The sequence below is a fragment of the Acinonyx jubatus genome, chromosome B1, assembly GCF_027475565.1.
Source record: "Acinonyx jubatus isolate Ajub_Pintada_27869175 chromosome B1, VMU_Ajub_asm_v1.0, whole genome shotgun sequence".
Lineage (NCBI taxonomy): Eukaryota > Metazoa > Chordata > Mammalia > Carnivora > Felidae > Acinonyx > Acinonyx jubatus.
Genome location: NC_069382.1, coordinates 173994294 through 174021321, shown reverse-complemented (window position 1 = coordinate 174021321; position 27028 = coordinate 173994294). Strand labels below are relative to the sequence as shown.

General features: G+C 36.5%; 1 long non-coding RNA gene across 2 annotated transcripts in view; it reads right to left on the bottom strand.

Annotated features, from left to right (window-relative positions):
- The window catches only part of LOC106983361 (uncharacterized), an 81608-nt gene that overhangs the window by 40584 nt on the left and 13996 nt on the right, over positions 1-27028 (bottom strand). For both annotated transcript variants that reach the window (XR_001431505.3, XR_008296365.1), the window contains exon 2: positions 6386-6473. This is a non-coding gene — a long non-coding RNA (uncharacterized LOC106983361). The remainder of the gene's footprint in view (positions 1-6385; positions 6474-27028) is intronic.

Sequence of the window (27028 nt, the reverse complement as noted above, 5' to 3'; positions counted from 1 at the left end):
CAGGGTTTGTTCTGCACTCAGGTTTCTGTACAGAATGAAGAATAGTGATTGAGTGAATAAATCTGAGTTGCAGTCTTGATTGTTTGACATGGTAGGAGAAATATGCCTTATTTTGCTGATACCACTACATTGCCCATAGAAGCAATACCAAAATACTAGCATGACCAAAAAGTTTTCGCCTGATGTGAGCTAATCCATTCTCCTGCCTCATACTCTACCTCTTTTTTCCGGGTTTCTATATGCAAGCCATATCTGTTTGCTTTTATTTCTCGAGACTGCCATGTTCTTTTCCATTTTAGAAACTTTTGATCTCTATGCTAAGAATGTTCTCTGTTCCCAAAGCCAGCTGCCTAGCTCCACTCATGTTTCAGATCTAAAATTAAATAAGTGGTTTCCATAGGCCACCATAGCCTAGGTCATTACCTTTGAAAATATATACTCAAAACTGTTTATGTAGTTATTTGTCTAAAGCCTGAGTATGCAATTTCTTTGAATGAAATTTAATTTTTTTTTTACATTTATTTATTTTTGATAGAGAGAGACAGAGCACAAATGGGGGATGGGGCAGAGAGAGAAGGAGATACAGAATCTGAAGCAGGCTCCAGGCTCCGAGCTGTCAACACAGAGCCCGCCGCGGGGCTCGAACTCACAAACCGGGAGATCGTGACCTGAGCTGCAGTCAGACGCTTAACCGACTGAGCCACCCAGGTGTCCCTCTTTGAATGAACTTTTGATATTTTATGTTCAACACCTTTTAGAATGCTTTGTACTACAGAGAAAATCAGAGAATGCTGAATTGGATAATAATAAATGGTAATAGGTCACTGTATGCTTTATATACATGAAATATAAAAATGACTGTATATACACACATACATGAATGTGTGAATATATACATCGAAAACCTACTAGGTGAGCATTGAGAGGTAGTGTTCTATGGGTCCATTATTTTTGTGCTTATCTTAAAGGGATGCACTGTCCTTCGTTCTGAATTAACTTTCAAGGATATTTGAGGAGTGTAGCTTTGAAAGATATAGTGCCTTCCTCCAGAGCATGAGATGGGTATGCTTACTGTCCAGGATAATAAAAATAGCATCTCCTTCCAGGGCAAAAGAAGCAAATGCTTATAAAAGATTCAAATTACCTAAAAGCACGGTCCTCTTTCATAATACAAGACACTGGACAAGTGTCATCAAGCCATCTTTGCATAGTTCTGTGGGAATTAGGGCTCAGAGAACCAGCACAAAAGTGTTAATAATCCAGCTATTGCTATGAGTAATGAAGCAGACTTTGACTTTAACACAGGACACTCGTGTTTTCTACCAGGATCCACGAAAAAAATGACCAAACAAAACCAGGTAGCTTGCTTGTAGGGCAAAATCTCTATGTATTTTTTTTTTTTTTTTTTTTTTTTTTGGTGCTGGTCGGGGGTGAGGTGTTGACAGCAAGCATCATTACTGTTATGCCTATTTAACCGAAAGTGATTGAAGTACAGTGAGGTAAAGTTCTATTATTTCAACTTCATGTGCCCAATCAAAGTGGCTAGAACTTTTGGATCTTTGTTTTGGTAAACCCCATTACAGAGACATGTTGTATATACTACACTAAACCAACGATTTGTTTGGATATTAATTTATAACAATATTCTAATACCTATAGTGTTAGTTAACACAATTATTACCTGATTGGATTAAAGCATATAAAATACATTATATCTAAATATCTTTTTTTTTTGGCTTTCATTGGAGATTTAGGTTCAAATACTTACCTGAGGAATTCATATTTTTTTTTATTTTGAGTGCATGTCTTATATTAACATATTCATAATTAAAACAGTGGGTTTAATCATTAAATAATTTACTCATCTCTGAGATAGTTTACATATGAAACCCCATTATGATTTGGATATTAAGTAAATTATATTTTTCTCATGTAATAGGGTATATTGCCATCAAAATTATTTTTATAAGCCTGTAGCTTACATGATTGGAGGGAAAATTATCTGAACATAAAATATAGATATATGTGGTTATCTTAAACTGCATAAAAATGAACAGATAAAGGACTGCAGTGAAATTATCACTGGCAAAGTTCATGTTTTCTTCTCAGTAGAACTTTATCAAAGTTCTCTTGTTAAATTTTTTTAGTATTTTTTTCTAAAATAATTGTGCCACTTTTAAATGGGGAAAACAAAATAAAGTAGAAATATGAGATGTGGTATAGATATAGCTAGCTAGTTAACTTATTCCTGCAGATAAACAAATTGAATCATGTTCCAAAGTACATTTTGAAGATGAAATTAGAATTAGCTACCTAAAAAAAACCCAAACAGATTAATTTCCAAATTTCTCCCTTCTCATTTCCACATGTATATATAAACAAGCGTTAGAAATAATTCACATGTCATCACAATATTTCCCTTATAATAAAAAAAGTTCAGAGAATTGTTTTGGTGCTTTCTTTTTTAGTAGGTTATAATGTATCATCTTTTTCAGAGTCCCCAATAAAATGCTTTCTTATGCTTCTTTCAAGTTGGCATTCACATGACACAGGTGAGAGAGGTTACTGGCCAAAACGATTACACATTTTTATCAATTTAAAAATAGAGTTAATAAATGCCTAGTGATGGAATTCTGGGTATTTTATGGGAACAATATTGAATAAAATTATCTTCCCTGAATCCATATGTGTGTATAAATTTTGTAGGTACAAGACCACATTGTCAGAGATATTGATCTAGTTATTTAGTTCCTTAGTGGTTATTAAGAAGTTTGTTGTTGTTTAGGCTTATTGTTGTCATAGATGAATCCAAAAACTAAAGGTAGGAAAAAACAGAAAACAAAACCTCACAAACATATTGTCATAACGATGTGCCATGGAGGCAGTAATTTCATCCAAATATACTTCATATCATTTTTAGAAGTCTGCTGGATCTGTTCTGATTATGAGTCTGGAGTAGGCATTTTATGTCCCACAGAGAATGCAATTTTAGCATTTTGTGTCTTAAATGAATTAGTCAAAGGGCTACAAGAATCAGGCAGAGGGGCTACAAATATAACTACCTAGATACATAATATATAAAAATATCTTGGCTCAACAGGAAACCTCAATATTATATTTCCACAGAAGGCACGTAGACCAGCAGGTGACTTTTAGTGTTGACAATATACTATGAAAGTTATAGTTCAGGTGGTCAGAATATAAAATCTTAGTATCTTGGTGCAAAACTGAGACAAGGAGAGGAAAAGACAGCTCTCTATTTATACACTCTAACTGGGATTTCATGACTGCATTCTTGAAGTTCCCATTATGTACAGTAGAGGAATTTGGTTTTGGTGCCCTTAAATACAATGCAAATTTTGGCACACAATAGGCATTAAATTAGTACATTTGAATTAATCCTTAAATGAATAAATGAACAGTGTAGGTGTATGTGACTCAATTGTATTTTGAAATACCCAATTAAATACAGGAGAAGTTATAAGTTTATTACTTGATTGTTGTATCAGTGTAACATCAATAAGCACTAAAGGATTAACACACTAGGGCAAGCAAAATTTGATGAGTAAAACTGAATTTGAGGAATCCAAAGGGTAACTCATGGTAACTGGATGCCAAAATAGGGAGAAATATTACAAATTTAACAATAGATGATTGATCACATTAAAACAAAATTCTGTAGGGCCAGTCATTTGAGTCCAGTCATAAAAAATTGAGCATGTATACAAAGCAGCATTAGTGTATTTTAATTTCTTGATGTTGCTTAGTTCCCTCCTTAGTTATATTTCTACTTTTTAAAAATTAGCCTAAAATAAAAAAAAAAAAAATACATCTTTTGGGGCATCTGGGTGGCTCAGTTAAGCATTCGAATTTGACTCAGGTCATGATCTCACAGTCTGTGAGTTTGAGCCCTGCATCAGGGCTGACAGGGCTAACAGCTCAGAGCCTGGAGCCTGCTTCAGATTCTGTGCCTCCCTCTCTCTCTCTCTGCCCCTTCCCAGGTCGTGCTCTGTCTCTCTCTCTCTCAAAAATAAAGAAACATTTAAGAAACAACAAATGTAAAAAAAAACAAAAAACAACTTTGCCCTATGGGGGTGGGGGGAGGATGGGGAGAAGGCTGAATAGATGCTGGAGTCACAGTAATGTCAGACAGGTGAGACAAATCCAAATGAGTCTCCAGAGTTTAGAAAATGGCACAGGGTGGGGCGCCTGGCTGGGTCAGTCGGTTGAGCATCCAATTCTTGATTTCAGCTCAGATCATGATCCCAGGGTCGTGGGATGTAGCCCTGTGTCAGGCACCACACTGAGCGTGGAGCCTGCTTAAGATTCTCTCTTTCTCTCTCCCTTCTCTCTTTCATCCCCTGCAACTTTCTCCCACTCTCTCTCTCTAAAAATATAAAATAAAATAAAATAAAATAAAATAAAATAAAATAAAATAAAATAACACAAAGAAAATAGCACAGGAAGGCTATATCCCATACAGAAATTCTAGAAAGAAAAACTATTTATTTATTTATTTATTTATTTATTTATTTATTTATTTTTAAATATGAAATTTATTGTCAAATTGGTTTCCATACAACACCCAGTCCTCATCCTGACAGGTGCCCTCCTCAATACCCATCACCCACTTTCCCCTCCCTCCCACCCCCATCAGCCCTCAGTTTGTTCTCAGTTTTTAAGAGTCTCTTATAGTTTGGCTCCCTCTTATCTTTTTTTTTCCCCTTCCCCTCCCCCATGGTCTTCTGTTAAGTTTCTCAGGATCCACATAAGAGTGAAAACATATGGTATCTGTCTTTCTCTGTATGACTTATTTCACTTAGCATCACACTCTCCAGTTCCCTCCACGTTGCTACAAAAGGCCATATTTCATTCTTTCTCATTGCCACGTAGCACTCCATTGTGTATATAAACCACAATTTCTTTATCCATTCGTCAGTTGATGGACATTTAGGCTCTTTCCATAATTTGGCTATTGTTGAGAGTGCTGCTATGAACATTGGGGTACAAGTGCCCCTATGCATCAGTACTCTTGTATCACTTGGATAAATTCCTAACAGTGCTATTGCTGGGCCATAGGGTAGGTCTATTTTTACTTTTTTGAGAAAAAACTTTTAAAATTTTATATATACCCATATATATATTCATGGGTGTAGGTTGAAATATAAATAGAAAAAAGTGCATAACTTTCCAAGTGTTTCTAGTGTTTTTAATAACATCAGTATCGGCAAAATTACAAATAGTCACTGCATGCCATTTTTGAACGGTAAATTATTTGGGTAAAAACCCAAATAATTTAGCTTGACCATTCATGTACATACATGCAGACACAAAGGTTGATAGAATCATAGCTACATAAGTAGATGATTTTAACTATGTAATCCTATCACCTAATGACTAACAGTATGTTTTTCTGGGATATTTCCCCCATTAGAACAAGTTATCTGAGAAGCTTATTTAAGTTGCTAAAACTTCACAATTACATCCTAACACATTTTTCAGGATTAATTAGTCATTGTATTACACAGTAAGTATACTTTAGTAGCTTGCCACAGAAGCACTTTATCCCAATTAAGAAATGTTTAAAATAGAAGTGTGTTTTTTAACGTATATTTTAATCTGTTTTGGTCACTACACTGAAATTCTAAAACTCTTCTGATGGTACCCTTGTAGGGATTCTGCCACAGGAGGGGAATCAGTGTGAGAAGAGAGATGTCATGTCATAGAAGATAGTCTCTAGGAAGTCACCCACTGGGGGAAAATAAAAATAGAGGATGAGTAAAATGTCAGATGAACCTCCACATTAGAACTGTGTTTGGCTTACTACATGTAGTGCTTGGATTTCTTCATTTTGATATTTACAGTGTTTGAATTTCTGTAAATTGTCTATGTGGTAATTTCAGGTAGCATTTAAATAATGCGATTCCACATCCCAAAGTTTCTGCATACCGTTTCCCTTAATATCTAAATTAAATAAAGTCCCAGTCTGTGACATCAGGATCCTTCCCACAGAAGAATTCTGAGAACCCCTAGGGAGTGCTTTTTTGTCTTAGTGGTTACTTGTCACATCTTCCTCTGAATTTTTGTCTCAAATGGTTCTTCATTATTTCTAGTCATTTCCTTTATATCCAGCCATGCTTTTGTGGTTATTTTGTCCATCCTTTACCTGTGAAAATGGACACAACCTTTTCCTTTATTCCCTAAGACATTGGTAACTCAAAACTACTTGAGGAAATATATACATATACTATGTAGGGAATTTACAACATCGAAAAGAAAGTTACAAAATTGGAGGCCAGACATCACTGCTTCTTAAAGTTAAGTGTCCATTCCTGTCCCTAGAACTTTCACTCTGATACCTGCTCCCTCCCATCCCTCTCCTTACCTACTGCCAGCAGCTTCTTCTGAGATCTGAGAGTCAGGGCTTTGCCACATCCTAAAATGTTCAGCATATTTCCTCTTTTCTGCTCAACCTAAAAAACAATCATTTATTACAAACTCTCACTCAGAAATATCCATTCCTTCTTCATGAAGCAACCTTTATTTAAGCAAAAGCCTCATAATAATATCTCAACTTGAGGTATTTTACTAATATTGAGTAAGTTATTCAAGAACCATTAATAGATAGGGATACCTGGGTGGCTCAGCTGGTTAAGCGTCCAATTCTGGCTCAGGTCATGATCTCAAGGTCCATGGATTTGAGCCCTGCCTCGGTCTCTATGCTGACAGCTCAGGGCCTGGATCCTGCTTTGGATTCTGTGTCTCCCTCTCTCTCTGCCCCTCCTCTGTTCACGCTTTGTCTCTCTCTCTCTCGAAAATAAACATTAAAAATAATTTTAAGAACCCTGAGTGGATGTTCTTTTTAAAGGTGTGAACTAACAGAATCTTCTAGATATTTTACAGATACAAAAAACATTCATCATCCATTGCTTTGCTTTCCTCATTACAAGAAATCAGTAGTGACTTTGAATAGGAATTCTCTTACTAAAATAAAATTTAGGATTTTGCTTTTAAATGCAGCAAGATAAGTGACCTAACTCCTCTAATAATCACAATTCACAACCAACGTCTGGTTGAAGTCACTATGGGTGGCTGCAGTTCCCCTAAACTAATGTTTGTTGATAGTCTGCAATTTTCTAAGAATTGAAATAAGAATAAGTAATATTCAACCCCTGACCCTGAGAAATTTAATTTGCAGTGAGATTTAATGAACTATATACAGGTGATGGAAAACCTCAGCTATCACACCCATACAGGGCTACTCCAAATGTAAGGATGAGGCCATATTTTAGGACACTGCATGGCCCTTCAGAAACTTTTCCCTTTCCTTGCTTTTAAGAAGCACTGGGGAGGGGGGAGCACCTGGATGGCTCAGTCGGTTAAGCATCTGACTTCAGCCAGGTCATGATCTCACAGTTTGTGGGTTCGAGTCCCACATCGGGATCTGTGCTGACAGCTCAGAGCCTGGAGCCTGCTTCGGATTCTGTATCTCCCTCTGCCCCTGCCCCACTCACACTCTGTCTCTTTGTCTCAAAAATAAATAAACATTAAAAAATTAAGATTATTTATTTTTGAGAGAGAAAACACGAGTGGGGGAGGGGCAGAGAGAGATGGAGGGAAAGAATCCCAGGCAGTCTCTGCACTGTCAGCATAGAGCCCAACGTGGGGCTTGAACCCACAAACCGAGAGATCATGACCTAAGAGGAGTCAGAGGGTCAACTGACTGAGCCACCCAGGAGTCCCTCTAAGTTCTTTTAAGATCCAAAGAAACTGAAATTTTAAGTCAAAGAAAATATTTTAATATATAATATTGTCTTTATACCAATATCATAGTAAAATATAATTTTAAATATTTGTTAATGGAGGAATCAGATCATAAAGGTAAAAGTGCCTAGATAGTATAGCAAAAATGGTAAAGAGGCATCACTGAAGTTTTTAACACATCAGACTTATTTCCCATCTTTTAATTTCTCTTTCCTATGCATAAATAAATATATTCTTTTAAAACAATTTTTTTTAAGTTTACTTATTTATTTTGAGAAGGGCAGAGAGTGGGCAGGGGAGGGGCAGAGAGAGAAGGAAAAAGAGAATCCCAAGCAGGCTCTGCACTGTCAGCACAGATGTGCTGATCTCACGAACTGTGAGACCATGACCTGAGCCAAAACCAAGAGTTGGGTGCTTAACTGACTGAGCCACCCAGGCGTCCCTAAAGACATCTTTCGAGCATTTTACATATCATTATATGTAGTTAAGCAATATCCTAAAATTGTAGATGTTAAAATTTAGGTAAGGTCTCTATTTATTAGGATGTTAAGAGGTATTGTCAATTAGTCCTCCTAGAATGATTTTCCAATTTGAAAGAACCTACATGTTAAGTTAATTGGACCACTCCAAAGAACTACACAGCATTGGTTTTATGTGTTTTAAGAGAATTCAGAGCACACTGTGTCCAGAATCACATGAGTGAGACTTCAGAAATCAGTGGCCAGTGTCCCCATTACCTGGGTCTTCTATTCTTTTAATTTTGTTCACTTAAATATTCACGACATCTTCACCTTTCTGAGGGAAAGGATTATAAATCACTACTTCCATTCTACAGCATTTGGTGCCTTTTGAGCACATACTAGGCACCTATCAGGTGCATTTTTGACTTGATGAGATATGCATTTAGAATTGCTCAAATTGAAGGGGCGCCTTGGTGGTTCATTCGGTTGAACTTCTGACTTCAGCTCAGGTCACGATCTCACGGTTCATGATTTGAGCCCCGTGTTGGACTCTGTTCTGACACCTTGGAGCCTGGAGCCTGCTTCAGATTCTGTGTCTCCCTCTCTCTCTGTGCCTCACCTGCTCACTCTCTGTCTCTCTTTCTCAAAATAAAAAAATAATAATAAAACAATAAAAAAACAAAAAAAATTAAAAAAATAAAAAGAAAAGCATTGGGAATCTTTCTACAAACTTTAACTTTTTGTCTATTATTTGCACTTTTTTCAACATTTCTTTCCTCATCATTTATTCTATGCATATATGTATATATGTGTATATATATATATGTATTTAAGATAATGATCTCAATATTTAGACTACTAAATATTGGAAGAGACTATCAAAATATAAGTGGTCAAGTTGTCCCTGAAACCTAATAACTTTTAATCTGCAAGGGTATGGTCCGATGTTTAAATATTTCCTAGAATGATTATAAAGTACACCAAACTTTATGAATCAGCTATTTAAGGACACACTCTAACATTTTTTTAAAAAGGATTTTGTCACCCGACTCACAGGTTCCTTTTTTACCACTTCCATTTCATCATCCTCAGCCACTCTGACAACCCTTATTGACAACAGGCTGTATCTTGATTTCTCAACCATCTCCGCGGTGCGATTTTCCTCATTTTATAGCATTCCTCAGTTGGTCTATTTTGTACCTTTGCATCATTCAGAACAGCTCTGCTATAGAAATCCCTGCTTAGTAACACCTGTCTTTTTCCTTCAAGTCGATGTGCTGTCCCTCAGATCCATCGCAGCAGGCACCTGGTGCCTCCGTGTTCGTCACGTGACCTTCTATTCTCCGGGAAAGTTACAAAATTAGCCAATATATAAAATTAGAAGTTCTTAGGAAAATATTAGCTGCCTCATCACTACTTTACAGCAGTGTTTTTAATCTCTCTCTCACCTGAAAAACTTTTCCCACTACAGGAAAACCAAGCTTTTCCTTGGACTTTAAATGTTGTTGTTGTTGTTGTTGTTTTCTTATATAATCTATCTTTATGTATCCCACCGTAGTGGTTCCTTACTCAACAAAGACTAATTTTTTTACGCGTCTTCTCGACTCAAAAAAACATAGTCTCTTCAACCCATACTTTTACTACCACTCAAGTTATTAGTCTAAAGCTTCCGCCTTATACCAATCCTTCACTTCATGGCCACATTTTTCAAAGGTGAAACCTTTATTTATTGACTCTACAGGTTCACCGTGGACTTATTCTGAACCTCTTGCGGTAAGGTTTCTTTCTTCTTCCACTTCACTAAAGCTGTTTTCTCAATTTCCATTGATCAATGAACGTCAAAGGCTTTCTTCATCCTTAACTTGCCAGATTTCTCTTCATTTCACTCTAGTAATTACAATTCGTATCACCTTTCCCTTCAAACTTTCTCTTTAAAACGTCAGTTCAACTGACAATAAATATTGCCATTTTACTATTCCTTTATTTCTCTTTTGCAAATTCTTTTTTTTCTTATTCCTACCCTCTTAACATGTATGATCTTGAGCCTCTCCTTGGTTTTCTCTCTCTTCCTCTCTCTCTCGTTTGTTAATTGGATATCACTATTCCATGATCCTCAGCTGCCAGCTTTACATGTATAAATCTTACCTCTTTTTATTTCAGTCTAAATACCACGTTCTTGCTGTTGCCATTCTTAATCACCCACTTTGGCAATGCTTTCCTTTTCTACACTCAGAGAGCATATGATTTCTGTCTCTCATCTGCGCTTATAGCACATACATTTATATTTTAATTTACTTATTAATAAATTAAGAACTTTCCCCTGTCACAGTTCACAAGTCCCCAGTGAATGAATGAATGAAAGTGGTATTGAAAGTGAACTTCAGTAGAAACAAAACTGCATGTACTTCAAAAAAGAGGCAAATGAACTAAGTTATGGAAAATAAGTTCAGTATTTTTCAAATGATTGTCATCAAAGGTCTTTGAGTCCCGAACAGTATAGCATGAGGCTATTCCTCTCATATTGACATTGAACTTTGGAATATGAGTCTAGCTAGTCTTACCAGATTAATATATTTTGCATGATATTTGCCTATACGACAATCCTAAGATCCCAACATGCCCCTCTTTTGTGTTAGAACAATTGCTCGTTGTATAGGAATAGCCCGTGCTTAAAAACCCAAAAGCCCAATTTTAATGGGATATCACTAAGGCTGCTGTTATTTGGAAGGCCTGGGAAAACTGAAAAACAAAAACAAAAACATTTGTAGCTTTCCCACATACTGCATTTCTCGAGATAGAAGAATAGAATGTCTTACTTTGTTTTCATAAGTGAAAAGATCCTTCTGATAAGCAGTCTCTTCCTTGCTTCTGTCCACAGCACATTTACATGCCAGGGCCTTGGCATGCCTGGCTTCATAGGACTTCAAAGTCTTGCTCAATATCTTATTTTAATCCAAGCATTACCTTCTACTAAGACTGCTATAAACAGGTAAATGCTCTTAAGAGCTGATGCACATTTCTGTTACTGCTGTTACATATTCTCCAAAAATTTAACGTATTTCCAATTGATTTAAATACTCTGAGATAACTATTACTTACTCATTTGTTTCTTGTCATACTTATAAACCATATTTTTTTTGTTAAAAGGAAGCTAAAATATTTTCACTATCATCTCGGGGGGTTAGGAAATTTATTTGCTTTGCAACATCAAACAGACGCAATTTTGCTATCTATGATCACCTTGTAGTAAGCTGTGTTGCTATGGCATGGATGATTTGGAGCAAGGGCTAAAAGCAAGTTACCAACTCATTTCTCCTAAGGCCATCAAAATACTCATCAAGAGGAAATGCGGAGACTTGATTAGACTAGTGTTATTGTATTCCCATAGCACCACTTCTTTGAGCCTCGTTTTCTTCATCTGCAAAAAATGAAGCTAAAAATACCTACCCATGAGGATTTTTTTGAAGATTAAATCATGTAGAATATGCAAAAGCACCCAGTCTATAACAGGGACTTAAAAATGTTTTCCTCTTCTCCCGTTCTTAATAGTTGTCCATGTATACGTGACTAAAGCCCAATTTAGAAAAAAAAAATTACTTTTAAAAGATGCATACTAACATTTTTTGGAAGAATTTTGTGCCAATTTGCTTACAAACATAGGCAAATAAAAAATAGTTGAAAAATTGAGATGAAATTCTTAAACATCCAGATAAGCAGAAAATTACCATGTGATTGTTACTTCTGAAGTATAAAGGGGGTGTTTTGTTCAGGGTAAATTATACCCAAGACTGAGATGTGTCTTTGCCAGGTTCACTGTGGGAATTATAATTTATAATGTTTTACAAGCCAACAGCATCAGGATAAAGTCTCTTAATAAGCCAATAAATAGGGGCACCTGGGTAGCTCAGTCAATTAAGCATCAGACTCTTGATTTCTGCTCAGGTCATGATCTCACAGTCATGTGCTCTCTCTCTCTCTCTCTCTCTCTCTCCCCCTCTCTCTCTCTCCTCAAAATAAATAAATAGATATTAAAAAAAAGAAAAGCTGAGTATCAGCTGCTGGTGTTTAGGTCCCTCACTGCTAGGGTGTGTCGCTAGTGAACAATGGCATGGGTGATGGCAGGCAAGGTGGCTCACTCTACAAGTTCTTGTTCCGGAGGCCATGATACAGATTGCACCCCTCTCTACAACGTGTAGCCTCACTGAGGCAGGAACAGATATCCCTTCTCTTCCTGAGACTGCTGCACGGTTTAACACCACAGTCACCAAAAGTAAACTGGCCACAGCAAGTGCAAGTGTCTCAAGCGCTTCCGAGAGCTATTTAAATCAGCAAAATGTAGCCTCACTCTGACTGAATACTGTCAGCAAGTCCTCAGAAATTCTTAATGTTTAACCTTTAAATGCCCACTACATCATAGTAACTACATGTTCCTACTGATAAGCACCCGGTGCCATCATCCTGACACGGCCTCTAAAATTCACCCTTAGACCAAAACAACTTGCCTAATGTCATAAACCATTAGATTTGAAATCATTACAAAGCAATATACAACAGGAAGCACACACACACACACACACACACACACACACACCTGCACCATGGAATTCTTTCCCTTGGACAGAATCAGAATATTTTTTACTTGGATATCTAATAGTTCAAACAAAAGTGGTCCACTCCCATTACTAATCACAAGCCCAGTAACTCGTATATCCATGATTTCTTCTCAGGAGACCCACATTAATCTAGACAGCAAAACTTTTGCTTTCAATATGAATTTCAACACAAGAGAGAAGATTTAGGAGGAACTCTTTGCTTTTCCTATTAATTCACATTACAAAGAACTTGCTGAAATGAGAAATCAGGAATTTAATTTAATACAGCTAAGCCACCTAGAAATCACAAGAAAAATTGTGTGCCTGTCTCTGTTCAAACATGTAAAATAAAAATTTGAGGACATTCTGGTTTATGATATAAACTCTTTTACAACTTATCTAAAGAAATTGATTTTCATTTTTATCCAAGCTAAATAGTAAATCATTTTTGAGCCAGACTACATCCTATTTCCAGGCAGCAAATAAAAACATTCATATTTTTTCCTTGTTTTTGCTATGTTGAAGTGATATTTGAAAATTTCTTTGGGATACTTCGTATTCATCTTTTTCTTCTTTAGTTTCTTCTTGCTTTATTGTGTGTGTGTGTTTGGTTCTTAAATTTACAGCTAATTAAATATGTATAATTCAGAGGCAGTTAGGTTTTCTTGAAGCCATAAGACCTGACAAATGATAGATTATAACTTGGTTGGCCCAGGGTAGTTTTTAAGCATAATTATATAAGCAGGGCCTATATTCATGAATAAGTCCAGCTGTCTATGACAGGGAAATGTTAGAAATGAATTCTTAATTCTTGTCAATGTTAGATAGTCATTATTTTCTTTGTTTAAAAATAATCAGCATCTTTGCAAAATATATCCTTTACTTTTTGCTTCGTAAACTAAGTTTTTCCTAGGGGTAAGTAGTTAATATTAGCGAAGATGGGTTTTTTTCAGTTAATCAGATCTGTGTTTAAATCCCAGCCCTGTTTCATATTATCAGTTGTGTACAATTAGCTTACTTGGTTTACTTTTCTTTCAAATGGGAATAATACATCTCAAACAATTGTTATAAAGGTTACATGAAAGACAACATATGAAAATTGCTTAGCACAGTGACTGACGTATGGTAAGAACTTAGTAATTCATGACTGTCAGTGTCATCCTGATTGTCCAGTTAATGGGGGAAAAAATAGAGAGTAGATTTTTAGTGCCCATCTATATATAATGGCTTAACACATTGTAGTTGTCATTTAAAGTACAATAAAATGACAACAAGGTTAGCTGATGTCTTTATCCTAGAATCTGCTCCTGATACTCATTTTCACCCTCTAGATGGGGGAAAAGATTCTCTATCAATGAGGCAGAACGTGAAACCACTGATAGATTCCTAGCCATGGAATAGATTCCTAGGCAATGGAATGAAGCGTTGATGGACCACAGGATGATGGAAATACATGACTATTCATGTATTCACTCATAATTTATTCCCCAGATGTGTATTTATTAAACAAATATGGATGTCAGATACTGCTGGGTTTAGGAAATAGAGCAATGACCAAGAGAAAAAAGGCCCTGTTCAAGTGGCTAAAACATTATATTGTAGATTGTATTATTGTTTGTACTTTTTCATTCTTTTCTTCCTTTTAAGAGGATTATACATTCCCAGTTGTTGTCATGAGACTTGTCCCTCACCCTCATGAGAGGAATAAAAAAATATATAATACACGTATACTCTAATCTCATTGATTTTGGTCTTGCTCATGACTTGTTCTGGACAATGGAATGTGAGGAGACATGGTATGCAGCATGTCCAAGCCCAAGTTTTAAATGTCACAAGTCTCTCCTTCTGTTACAGGAATACATATATTTGCACAAGAAGAATGATTTTAATTTAAGGCCTGGAATGTAATAACTTGTGAAACAAACCTATACCCTAAACGTAGACTGGCACAGAGACTAAATGTGGAACGTAACTGTAGCCTCCAGCAGCATACATGTAATACGATGTGGAAAAATAACGTTTATTACAAGCAATTATTATTTGAGATTGTTTGTTACCACAGAAAAGTGGACAAGTACAGATAATAAATACACAAATAACCCTTCTGAAAGTGCTAACCTCTACACAGATAATTAAGATAGTACAATCGCATAAAGATGTCTAATTGATACTTCAGATTTGGTGGTCAGGAAATGCCTCTATGAAAGATGACATTTATGCTGAGATGTGCCTGATAAGTCATCAGTTAAAGACAGAAAGAAGAAAGGAGACTTTTTTTTTCTTTTTAATGGGAAATCCATTGCAAATGTCCTTGAGCCAAGAGTGTAATCCAAATGAGTTTGATGAATTCAAGGACACTAAGTCCAGTGTGGCCTTCTGAGCATAGTGGGTAAGGAAGAATGACAAGACATGAGCACATGGAAATAGGCAGACACCAGTTCATGTAGGGTTTTACAAATCAGGTTCAACAGTTTGCATTTTATGAGAAGTCACTGGAAAGGTTAGAGCAGAAGAGGCAGGTGACCTGATTTCCATTTTTAATAGATCACTCTGACAGCTATTTTGACAACTGGTTTTAAGAGAGCTAGAGTAGAAACTGGGATGGACATATTTGAAACTTAAATTAATCCAGAGAAGATGTGGTGAGTCGGTTGGAATTGGTGAATAATTTAAATTTCTCCCCTGAATATTCAAATAGGTATATCCTCTAGATTTCTGCGTGCATTAATTTTTTTTTTTTCTCTGAGCTAAGGTGATCCCAGAGAACCTTTTTAGGAGTGGTATGGCTTGCTTTATTTAAAATTGTCTGACTAGTTTGGGTCAAATTTTGTCTACGTTAAACAAGATTAGATATTCCATTTACGGGCAAAGTCATTTTATTTTATATTATGATACTGAAGCAGCATTTCCATAGGTTCTGCTGCCACCAGAATGTTTTATTATCTGGGCCGTATTAGACCATGCTCTTATCTCACCATGAAGCATGGTGATCTACTTTCACCATTCCCTTTAGGATAAAATAGAAAATAATGTTTTTTGGCTGTCTTATTTTCTTTTTCATATTGAAAAATAAACATTGACAGATTTTAAAATCAGGTTGAAAACAATTGAACTGGCAAGCTTGGTTTTTCTCCTGCATATTCTTGCTTTCGATAGCTCGTTTTTCAAGTGAAATGAAATGCTTCCGGTGTTTCTCATGTACCAAAAGACTTAATGGCAAAAATGGAAGAAGAAAGCATGAGGCACATGACATCCAGGCACCTGAACCAATTGCACATTTCTATGTTGCGGTGGAATGAATTGTGTCCCTTCAAAATTCATATATTAAAGAAATACCCCCTCAATTTGTCTATATTTGGAATCATAAAATATCTATGAGGAAGGGTTTAAATGAGGTCATAAGGTGGGACCCTAATCCAATAGGGCTGGTGCCCTTGTAAAAAGAAGAGACGCCAGAGCTCACTCTCTTTGCCACGTGGAGACGTAGCAAGAAAGCTGCTGTCTATACACTAGGAAGAGCACTCTCATCAGAAACCAAATTTACCAGCACCTTGATCTTGATTTTCCAGCCTGCAGAACTGTGAGAAGTAAATGCTTGAGTTTAAGCCACTCAGCCTATGGTATTTTGTTACGGCAGCCTAAGCTGGTTGATACATATGCATTCTCAATAATTAATAGTTTTAACCAACTTTCCATTTTTAATTTTTTTAATGTTTATTTATTTTTGAGAGAGAAAGAGCAAGCCCAGCGGGGGGAGGGGAAGGGAGAGGAGAATAGAGGATCCAAAGTTGGCTCTGTGCTGACAGCAGCAAGCCAGATATAAGGCTCCAACCCGTAAACTGCAAGATCATGACATGAGCTGAAGTCGAACGCTCAACCAACTGAGCCACTTAGGTACCCCCCAATTTCCCATTTTCATGAGAAACAAAATAATCATCATAGCTATTTCTTTGTAGGCTCAGAAAAAATTTGACAACCAAAAGCTCTGATGACAACTTAATTTACCTACTTTCTTATTGTTTAATAAAATTTATTTACACCTGTACGGTGTTCAGAATAATTTTAGAGATGAGATTGAGTTTTAGTATTAAAAAACATTTTGAGGGGCACCTGGGTGGCTCAGTTGGTTAAATGTCCGACGTCAGCTCAGGTCACGATCTCAGAGTTTGTGGGTTCGTGCCCTGCATCCGGCTCTGTGCTGACAGTTCGGAGCCTGGAGCCTGCTTCGGATTCTGTGTCTCCCACTCTCTGCCCCTCCCCTGCTTACAGTCTCTCTCTCTCTCTCTCTCTCTCTCTCTCTCAAAAATTAAAAAAAAAAATTAAAATTTTTTTTGAAATTTTCTATTACATAATAATTTAGAATTTCATATATCTCCCTTATTTCTAGCTTTCAAAATTGCTGGCTCCATAATATATTTTCTTTACCTTTGCATCCTTACAGTTCTTTATGTTTTTACCCTCTTCTTGTCATATTTATGCCCCCATGTTACATTGGTTTTTGATGGAGAAAATCCTCTGCTTCCTTCTTTGTGCTCTTCATGTGGCAGATTCTTCAATCAGCTATCCCACAAATTTTGTAATGTTAACTCAGCTTTTAATGAATGCTAATTGATTTTTCCATAAGGCTTTTAAATTAAATGCAGGCAGCTTAAGTTATGGAACTCTTAAGGTTGTACTTCTTAAAAAAAAAAAACAAAATATGGGTCACTTAAGCATTATTCCTGAGCATAATGTTTTTCTCAATGTCTCTATTATAGTCTTTTACTCAGTAGTATTTTTCCTGGATTATTTTCATGTTTCTAAACAGCTTTCCTACTCTTTTTTTTTTCAAGCTTACTGTTATTTATTTTGAGACAGAGAGACAGAGCACAAGTGGGGGACGGGCAAAGAGAGAGAGAGACAGAATCCCGAGCAGGGTCTGCAATGTCAGCAGAGAGCCTTACAAGGGGCTCAAACTCATGAACCGTGAGATCATGACCCGAGCTGAAGTCAAGAGTAGGTCACTTAACCGACTGAGCCACCCAGGCACCCCTGTTTTCTTACTCTTTAAACTCGAAATGTCCTAATAGTTACAAACATCAGGCGTTTTTCATATATTTCCTTTCTTTGTTGTCATAAATCCAACAAACTCTGTACAGTCCTTTCAACAAAAACAAGAATGCTTCCAACTTTTATTTATTTTCATCATTAATATAAATACATTTTCTCTTGATACCATTTTTTACTCCCAAACCAAAACCATAACACGAAATTAACATAATAGCTTCAAAAACTATTAGAGATTGAACATTTGAGGTAACCTATTCAGCATATTCAGGCTATGGCTTCGTTTGTACACAGAACGTATTGATTGACTTATTAATACAGTATTTGTCTCTAAATACTACAAAAAAAACCCATCCACTCTATTTCCAGGGAATTGCTTACACCAGAATCAAATGAACTGAGTAGAATGTCTCAAAATATCTGATGTTTGAAAGGCTATTTCTGGGGCACCTGGATGTCTCAGTTGGTTAAGCATCCGACTCTTGGTTTTGATTTAGCTCACGCTCTCATGGTTCCATTTGTGATATTGAGCCCCGTGTTGGGCTCTGTGCTGACAGCATGGAGCCTACTTGGGATTCTGTCTCTCTCTCTCTGTCTCTCACTTTGCCCCTCTCCAGCTTGTGGGCACCCTTGCCCAGGCTCTCTCCCTCAAGATATATAAATAAACTTAAAAAAAAAATGAAAAGCTATTTCTTTCATGACTCCTTGCTGCTTCACGTCCATCTGCTAAAAGCATCATGGACTCATAAGATTGCATGAATTAAATAAGTTAATACATATAATGAACACAGTGTCTGAAATATAGTAACTGTATATGGATAGCAACAATCATTGTCTCTACCACATAGGTCTTAACAATGGTTGTCTCTACCATAACGTTGAGTAGAGTGCCATGTTGAGTACCACAAGGTTGAAGTAGAGTGACATGGCAGGATATCAATAAATTCTGTTGAATTGACTCCTTTCTTTTTAGTACAGAAGACAGTTTCATCTTTGGTTTTACTTTATCAGTTAGAAATATGAGAAATACATGAGGAATTGCTTTCCAGTTTTACTTCTTTCTACCTCGTTTAAAGACCACCTGGCAAATTCATTGAGTTTACCATTTGAAAAATTCATATGAAAGCAATTCTATTAGATACCTTCTCATCCAAGACATCACTTAATTTAATAGATGGAATTCAAAACCTGAAATTGAACCAAAAATATTCCTGAGCACACTATTCAGCAGATACTCTCAAAGGACCAGAAATGTGGGCAGAGGAAGTTGTTAGGCAAAAGATTTGAACCTGAAAATCCTAATAAGTCATATCAAGGAGTCTTGCCTTAAACCTCTTACATTTCCATATCACTTTGGCTGCCCTGCTTCATTTAGGTATGAATAGATTCATAAAAACAGTAAATATTGGAGATTTAAGAGACTTAAAATTGTGCAATTCAATTTCACTTTCTAGACAAATAAACTGATATTAAGAGATTTGACTTTTTTGTTTTTTTTTTCTTTTTTCCTTAGCTAATGTTCAGGCAGAGCAAGGACTAGAATACAGAACTCTTGATTCCTGGGTTAGTGCTCTTTGCTTAAGAGCATATTGGCCCATTGACACTATCACATCAGGAGTTTTTGGGGGGAACTTGATATCATGATATAGAACTGAATTTAACTGATATAAGACTTAAAGTAAAACATGTAATAAGATACCTAGACGTGTTATAAGTTTTAAAGTTATTTCTATGGTGCAGAAGATTCTCATTCTCTTCCCTCCTGAATTTCTTATTTCCTACCCAGTAAGAGTCTGGTGCATAAATGTTGGCCAGAAATATTTGTTGAATAAATAAATGAGAATCAGTTGGCTTTGGTGCATCATATTTATGGAGGGGTTCTGAGAAAACACAGAAAGCAAAATACACTAATAAAGATCTTTGTCATTTGTGTGATTTCCTTTCTCAGTAGTGATCTCACCACAATCCGTAAGAAGAATACAATCCTGGGCGGGGGTGTGTGGGGGGGGTGGGATACATGATTCATGGATGTGTTATACGTGTGTGTGCATTTTTCGAGCAGGCCAACAAGCATGCATGTTTCCGTCTGGACTCTGCATTTGCTATGCCCTATGTCTCCTCTTTTCCCCACATGTCCCCTGACTTATTGGGAAAAATGAAGCAGCTGCACCAGAGAAGTCTTTGGTCCCTTCTAGCTGTTGCATTCCCTGTGATTCTCATATGCTATACTTCTAATTAAACTCCTTGATGCTAATTAAAAATGAGAGTAGAACAAATGCCACTAGCTGAATCCAGACTCTCTCCCGTCAAACTTAGCGAGCTTTTCAGGGCTGGGCTTTTTGGATGTTTCTTCTAATTAGGATTCCACTGGCACTCACACCGTGTCATTTGTATTTTATCATCAGTTTCAAAAAAATAATTCCAGATGATATATCAGAAAATACCTGTCTTCTCTAAAGTCCTCAAAATCAGAAGACTTTTTTTTTTTTTTTTTTGGCAGGGCTGCGGTGTCCTAACCGGTGTTTTGGCATACGGTGTGATGCAGTGTATAATTTGGCATGCTCTGTCTGTCAGCCTGTGGTAACCCTTCAGCATTTTATTTCTGCAGGAACCAAGGACAATGGCAAGGGCAGCATGTGGTGACCAACAGGAAAATAATCATGTTAACTCCTGACTCTGCAAAAACTCAACCCGTGGCATTGTTATTAGCATTTTCTAAGGAACCAACATCTATTAAACGGACGTGTGTTTCACTATGTTAGATTGCTTCTGGTTGGTTGGTTCTTTCTTCCATTAAATTTACCAAAGAATGTACTGTGGCGGTGTGAAATTGGAGGTCGGTCAACCGATCAGCATCACCTCTCTGCTTCATGCACTAATAATTTCAACTCATATATTTGCTAGTTTTGCTATTCTCCCCTGCAATTAGAAGGCCATTTTTTCTTAATATTTTATATCAACTGTCTATGACATTTATTTCTTTCATTTGAAAGGAAATATAATATGAAAAAAGCCAGTTTGCCAAGCTTGTATTTTGTGACAAGGATGATGCATGTAGTGGGAAAAGGAATGTAGAAATGTGAATATCCTGAATAAAGAAACATTAAGCTATCATTTCTTATCTTGAAAAAAAAACATTTTTAAGATGACTCAACCTTTGCTTTAGGAGAACACGATGTAACATTATTATTCCCTCCAGTCTTTTTAAGAAGGGAACATATACACTCCCCTTTCTCTTAGAGGAAGAAGAGCTGTATAATCGAAGATCAACAAGTAATTTTAAGGCCTTTAAATAAAAGGCAAAAATGTAATACCTAATGAATTTGTGTGTTACCTCTATTTACTGGTGAGATGATTATTTTTCTCTTCCTCCGTAGTAATATATATAGCAACATCTTAGAAACGCTGCGACCTGGAAGTGTTTTTCTGCATGCAGGTCTTCCAGTGAGAAAATTGAAGACCAAATAAATCACTTAAAATGATTTCTATTCCTTGAGCGATCTTTGTCCAATCTATGGAGGGACAGATGAAGTTGGTTAAAACTGGAGTAAGAAGACCAACTAATTTTTTTTAAAGTTTATTTATTTATTTAGAGAGAGAGAGAGAGAGGACCAGCGGGGGAGAGGCAGAGAGAGAGGGAGACACAGAATCTGAAACAGGCTCCAGGTTCCAAGCTGTGAGCACAGAGCAGGAGGCGGGGCTCGAACCCACGGACCACAAGATCCTGCCCTGAGCTGAAGTCAGATGCTCAACGACCGAGCCACCCAGGCGCCCCAAAGACCAACTATTTTGAATCCCACTGGCAAAGGAAGGATTTCTTAATCGGAAGCTTTAGCAAGTGGTAACAAAGCCCTACATAGTCCCCAACGTGTGCTTCTGGAAGATCTCAATCTTCAGAACTCATTAAATATTTATATACTTACTATAATTTATGTAGGAATATAATACATTTTCCCAGCAGAAGTCTCCCAATAACTTGAAAATATTTACAAGCAGTTTATCTACAAATAAAGGTCAAGTACTATGAAAGATAATGTCTGCAGAAATCGAAGTCAAATGATCAAACTGCATAAAGTACAAGAAGAATTTGAAGAGGTAAAATTAATTTTGAATTCCTGTTCTTATCCCACTTTCACGTTACGGCTCCGTGCCTCATTCATCAATATGCAGATGTTTGAGGTGTAGGCAGACTCCCTCTAAAGGGAATAATATCGTTTTCACCCCTGCCTTGTAGAAACTAGTTTGAGCACAGTCACACGAATAGTAGCTTTGACAAGAGATCTGGGGTGTGAAAACTTGTAATGGCTCCCAAAATTTAAGAGGGGAGGGCCAGGTCACTTCTAACCTTTATGGATTCCAGTATGGACTTTTATGTCTATGTCGCAATGGACACTTGCTATAGAAGACAGTCTATGTAACAGATATTCTTAAGTCTGATTTAGTGTTTATTCACCATATCTAGTTGCTCCATTAGCAGGAAATTTAGCCTGAGAGCCACACAGTCACCAAAAATTCTATTTCATTTGTTCACCCTCTTAGAGCAAGTGATCCCTTATTTTGCTTTTTCCTTGTATCTAATCAGTAGGGGACTTTGGGAAGTATGTGTCACAGCAACAGAAGCTCAGGCTTATCTCGTCATCATTTATGGAAAATTGAGTTGGCTTTTCCATTCAGTCTCTCAAGTTACCTAAGCATAACCAAGCCTATGTTGCCACTCAAGTCATGACATTTTTAGAGACTACTGAAAAGCCGAGGGTCCTTGAGAGATTATTTGGGATGACTGCTGAGCCTGGCAGTCCTGAGAAATGGCAGACTCCAGGGATGGCAGTGAAAGGCAGTGTAGATGTTCCAGTATCCTGACAAGACTCTTGCTCTACCTGGCTCTTATGTGGCTCTTTTCACCCAGGACAGCTTCATCTTCCTGTGATCTTCCTGACGTTCCTTCGGTGAATTCCATTTTTGCTTAAGATAGAGAATATTTCTTTGATTTCCAACCAGGAATCCTGATGACTAGAGGTGATGTCAAACAACCTTGAAGAGTCAATAGAGGAGAACCTATGAAAGCTTATTTATGAAATTCCCAAAAGTAGGCTGGTTGCAGCCCAAAATAGGACGATGAGAAGAAATATTCTATAGTTCAGCAGAGAGTAAGCAAAGTGTCAAAAAATAAGATTCATACATGCTTAGGAAAGGGCTGTTTGTGATGGCTATGAATCCCGAAAAAGAGAAAACTTTATTCAGTGCCTCCTATGTGCAATGAGAGTTCTCCATGGATAGAACGATGCCTATAATTTGAGTCATCAGATTTGAGTCATGTCTCTGTGTAACTTTAGGAACAAATTCTAAGTGATACAGTGGAGATGGTTCTAAAACAGACTCTCACTTTTGCAGGGATTAGTAAGGATACAAAAATCTGAACTGTAAGGCTACTGCATGCGTAAGACTTGTTTTTGTTTTGCTGCTTAAGCAGTGTTCATTTTATTATACAAAAAGGAAGAAGGCAGGATGTCCAATCTCAAGAAGCTTGAGTAACTGAAGCCAACCACATAGACAGCTAAGATACTAGTGAGAAAATGTGAAATGATAGAGCCCAAAATATCTTAAAGTATAACGAGAACTCATAGGCTGAGGAGACTCACAGTCAGAAGATCTGGACTAGGTTTTCGAGAATGCCAGAGCATAAACCTTTTGAACTTGGAAGTGAAGATTGTATGTGCTCTGCCTGTGGTTTTTACATTTCTTTTAGTCTGTATGCACGATCATATTGCTTAAGGACAGTCAAGTAAGTCAGACACATTGGATTTCCACAGTTTTAATGGTTTATTTGCCCTCTCTTCCCTTTGGAATTTTTGAAATGAAATGAAATCTTGGATGATTGAAGTGATAACAGAATTCAAGTCTCACTGTAAATTATATGGTTCATTTAACAGGAAATAATTCCAAATAATGAATGAACAAATACTCTTGTTTCATAGTAAGCAAACACAAGTTTTGCCTTGTCCATTGGAAAATAAATGTCTAAACATGAAGTGAAAAAACCAAATAAGGCATCAGTAGAAGGAAATTAGTTGTGTTGTTTCTATAATAAGGGTCTTAAAGTCAATCGCTTATTAAAATTCTCAGAAAGCTTGATTTTTTTTTTTAACTTACCAAAATTCTTTTAAGATTTATTTGGTCTATTTATGAGTGCTTTGAGGACTTAGCTCTGTAGCGACATCTTATGGAGCTGGTTAGCTTGCACAACCATTTAATAACGTCTGGCAGAAGTGATCATTGTTCGAACAGATTAGATCCAAATAGAATCCCTGCTTGTGCTTTGAATATGGAAGTAATTAAACTGATGCCGCCAGCACTTGTTTTTCTTCTCTGTTGTTGCTTATCGAAAATTTCTTTATCATGGCAACTGTATGATTTTTAAAACACTCTCTGGTATGTGTTGAGATCTGCAATTCTCACCACATATTTCCAAGCTATGATAGAAAGGGAGAAAGAAGCTGTTGAATAGCGAAATGAGACAGCAGTAAAAGATCACAGTACAGCTGGTGTTTGTTGGCAAGAGTTTCCACTTAAAAATTTGCAGCAGTGCAAATGCCTTTACTATTATTGGCGCTTTGCACTGATTGTGACCACCAATAGGAAAAAAAAAGAAAAAAAAAAGAAAAAAAAAGGAAGTTGAAGTATTTGAAACCTAGAGAAACAAACTGTGAAATTCCCTTTAGCATATAAATTTAGTCATTTCTTCTTCCAAGTGTGTTCTTTTGACAGGACAACACACTGTATTAAACCCTCGAAGAGGAAGAGTGGTTCTTATTTCATATTTTTGTGATTGGATTTACATCTCAAAAGAGACCTAGATTTCAAATCCAGTTTATAGCATCTCTTCAGAATGTGCTAGAGGTGAAATAATTCATGATTTCGATATCATCCCTGAATCATTTGTTAAATTTTCAGTATGTTTCACATTTACATTCAGATGTGCTAATTGAAAGAAACTTCACTTGGCAGCAGAAGCTTTGTAGGTAGTAAGAATTCACTCGGTGTTTAATATATGTGAAACAAATAAAGTTCATCGTAGGAGTACAAACTCGTAAGTAATTTCCAAGTGGATTCAGAAAGTGACGCCATGATGAAGAGGAAAAATTATGAATTATCTGATACTGACAATTCTATTAAATCTTGTTTGGTCACTGAATGTAGTACTGGCTGTATTAAATACAGCACTGTACCTGACTAAGAAAAGGAAATTTCGTTATGTATCTAAGAGCACATTGCAACTCTTGTATACCATTACAATCACTGGTGAGTAAAGAGCATGGTCAACTTTTGTCTGGTAGCTGGGACTCTATTCACTTATGAATATTGCCAGTGTGCCTGGTTAATTATGACTGTACCTTAAGAACCCCGAGCATTTTCATGGGCATCATAAACACTCTTTGAAAATAATGTATTTTTCAAAGACCATGTATCCAGTGACAAGATAAATCGGAGGTTCTACATTCCAGAGATCCTCTGGAGAATAAGAATTGCATGTTTTTATTTGCCAGGCCCATCAATTAGAGAAAAAGCTGAGTCTGTAACTTAAAATTGCATACTGCATCATGAGACACAGATAATACATTCTTTTCGAGATTGGTTTGTGCCTCAAACATATCTATGTCCAATAAGGTTTATTGACTTTAATTATTCAGTTAAATTGGTAGAATTGCCAGAAACAGAAAAATTTTAAAAGTTGAATTGGTTGGAGATGGGGTGGGGGAAATATGATGACTTTGAATTATTATGTGATCTTGAGGTAGCAATCACTCATCCAAATGGACAATGTAGAAACCAGTTAGCAATGTGAAACTGAATTTAGGATATATATGGGACAACAGTTACATAGAATTGAGAATACTCTAAAGAGGAGTATGAGTTTCAGTGTACCGTAGGATATATCATAGAAAGAGATGACTATAACACCAGTAGTCCAAATGGTAGACTATGACAGACATGGAATATTTGTGTCAAGATGCCGTATATATCTCCTTCATATAAGCACATTACCATTTCATTAGTTTGAAGAACTTGAATTAGGAGAGCTGATTCAACCCTGATATGAAGGAGTAACTACTGGTAGGAAGTAATAAATACTTCGGGGCAAAGTGACATCTTTGTATACAGAAAAGGAAGCAACTCAACACCAACATGAGCATATGATACCAAATGGGCCCATGTGACCAAGATGATATCAATATAAGCATGTAGACCTCCAAGGTCTGAAAACATTTAACTTGGAAACTTTAAGATGTAAAATTTCTTCTCTTAAAGTCTGCAATCATGGATAACTAGCAGAATTGGACTACCCACCATTATAAAAATCATAAAGAAAAATAAATTTGCTTCAAATGGCAGATAGGAAAGATGCAAAGGAAATATATCATCACTAGAACAAAGAAGGTTTTACCACTGGCTTTTTTTTTTTTTTTTTTAGGATGTAGGTAGGAGACAACATTTGGCTTTATCCATTTTTTGAGAGATAATATAACACTGAATCAAGTGGAGGAAAATGACAGCTTTTTCTATGCCAAAATATTAAAAAAAAAAAAAAAACCAAATAGGAAGGCAACTGGAAGAAACACATAAACTGATGGATTCCAACATTCTGTTTCTAATTGGCTAATTTCATATTAGCAGTTTTACATCTTTTCTTCTGATGTGAATCATCATGGGGGAAGAAAACAAGGCAAATGATTTCCTGGCTGAGAAAAACATCTTTGCTTCATTACATAATTTTAATTTGCTCTGGTTTCTATTCTGAACACTGAGAACTCAATAGAGAAAATGTTGCTTTTTAACACATAACTATGTGCATTTACATAACTATGTACATTTAAAATGTTAAAGAGCTGACTTCCATCCTATCCCACTTGTCAGATCCTGCTCCCCCAAGCCTTTCAAAGTTGAAATCTGTGATGTCTGTCAAACGCAGAGTCAGTCCTATCGATTATTGAGATAGTCTTTTCCAGAGAACATAATGTATCTGCAAGCACAGTCTTAACTTCAACTGGGCCTGGAGAGAGTCTCACAGCCAAAGTCATAGAATTTATCTAATTAGGGAGGAGTAAGCCACAAGTACTTGTGAAGTGGCTGGTACTAATATTAACACAAGCTCTAATAAGAGCTAAC